Source organism: Scyliorhinus torazame, chromosome 26 (genome assembly GCF_047496885.1).
Source record: "Scyliorhinus torazame isolate Kashiwa2021f chromosome 26, sScyTor2.1, whole genome shotgun sequence".
Lineage (NCBI taxonomy): Eukaryota > Metazoa > Chordata > Chondrichthyes > Carcharhiniformes > Scyliorhinidae > Scyliorhinus > Scyliorhinus torazame.
Genome location: NC_092732.1, coordinates 34,755,100 through 34,757,340, shown reverse-complemented (window position 1 = coordinate 34,757,340; position 2,241 = coordinate 34,755,100).

Here is a 2,241-nt window from a genome sequence, read left to right as displayed (position 1 = left end):
AACAAAAATTTTACTTTTATTCAACTAACTTCTGTATTGGGGGCCCGAAAGAGGGGGGTGGGGGGGGGTGATCTTTTATCGGTCCCGTCGTCTGAATGTCACGACCGGCCCATAACCGGTCACGGACATGCGATCGACTGGGGACCTCCCTGCTCGGTGCCTGTCGGCATTGCATTTATGTAGCGCCTTCAATGTGGTAAGCCATTCCCCAATGGCGTCGCAGGAGCGGAAACGGGGCAGAATCTGACCCCTGACCCACCTGAGACAGCGGGGGATGGACGACCGAAAGCTCGGTCAGCGAGGCTTCCTAAAGGAGGAGAGACCGAGAGAGCGCTGGAGGGGTTGAGGAGGGAAGGGAACTCCAGAGCTCAGGGCGCCCACCTCTCAGGCAGCTGAAGGCAAGGGCGCCAATGGGGGAGCGATGGGAATGGGGGGGGGGGGTCGAGAGGTCGGAATTGGAGGAAGTTACAGAGATAGTGAGGGGGGTGTAGGGGCTGGAGGAGGTTACAGAGATAGGGAGGGGGTGTAGGGGCTGAAGGAGGTTACAGAGATAGGGAGGGGGTGTCGGGGGCTGGAGGAGGTTACAGACATAGGGAGGGGTGTAGGGTCTGGAGGAGGTTACAGAGATAGGGAGGGGGTGTAGGGGCTGGAGGAGGTTACAGAGATAGGGAGAGGGTGTAGGGGCTGGAGGATGTTACAGAGATAGGGAGGGGGTGTAGGGGGCTGGAGGAGGTTACAGACATAGGGAGGGGTGTAGGGTCTGGAGGAGGTTACAGAGATAGGGAGGGGGTGTAGGGGCTGGAGGAGGTTACAGAGATAGAGAGTGGGTGTAGGGGCTGGAGGAGGTTACAGAGATAGGGAGGGGGTGTAGGGGCTGGAGGAGGTTACAGACGGAGGGAGGGGGTGGAAGGACTGGAGGAGGTTACAGAGATAGGGAGGGGGTGTAGGGGCTGGAGGAGGTTGCAGAGATAGGGAGGGGGTGTAGGGGCCGGAGGAGGTTACAGAGATAGGGAGGGGGTGTAGGGTCAGGAGGAGGTTACACAGATAGGGAGGGGGTGTAGGGGGCTGGAGGAGGTTGCAGAGATAGGGAGGGGGTGTAGGTGCTGGAGGAGGTTACAGAGATAGGGGTGTAGGGTCTGGAGGAGGTTACAGAGATAGGGGGTGTCGGGGCTGGAGGAGGTTACAGAGATAGGGAGGGGGTGTAGGTGCTGGAGGAGGTGACGGAGATAGGGAGGGGGTGTAGGAGCTGGAGGAGGTTACAGAGATAGGGAGGGGTGTCAGGGCTGGAGGAGGTTACAGAGATAGGGGGGGGTGTCAGGGCTGGAGGAGGTTACAGAGATAGGGAGGGGGTGTAGGTGCTGGAGGAGGTTACAGAGATAGGGAGGGGGTGTCGGGGCTGGAGGAGGTTACAGACGGAGGGGGTGTAGGGGCTGGAGGAGGTTACAGAGATAGGGAGGGGGTGTCTGGGCTAGAGGAGGTTACAGACGGAGGGAGGGGGTTTGTAAGGACTGGAGGAGGTTACAGAGATAGGGAGGGGTGTAGGGGCCGGAGGAGGTTACAGAGATAGGGAGGGGGTGTAGGGGCTGGAGGAGTTACAGAGATAGGGAGGGGTTGTAGGGGCTGGAGGAGGTTACAGAGATAGGGAGGGGGTGTAGGGGCTGGAGGAGGTTACAGAGATAGGGAGGGGTGGAGGGGCTGGAGGAGGTTACAGAGATAGGGAGGGGGTGTAGGGGGCTGGAGGAGGTTGCAGAGATAGGGAGGGGGTGTAGGTGCTGGAGGAGGTTACAGAGATAGGGGAGTAGGGTCTGGAGGAGGTTACAGAGATAGGGAGGGGGTGTCAGGGCTGGAGGAGGTTACAGAGATAGGGAGGGGGTGTAGGTGCTGGAGGAGGTTACAGAGATAGGGAGGGGGTGTAGGAGCTGGAGGAGGTTACAGAGATAGGGTTGGGGTGTAGGGGCTGGAGGAGGTTACAGAGATAGGGAGGGGGTGTCGGGGCTGGAGGAGGTTACAGAGATAGGGAGGGGGTGTCGGGGCTGGATGAGGTTACAGAGATAGGGAGGGGGTGTCGGGGCTGGAGGAGGTTACAGACGGAGGGAGGGGGTGTAAGGACTGGAGGAGGTTTCAGAGATAGGGAGGGTGTGTAGAGGCTGGAGGAGGTTGCAGAGATAGGGAGGGGGTGTAGGGGCTGGCGGAGGTTACAGAGATAGGGAGGGGTGTAGGGACTGGAGGAGGTCACAGACG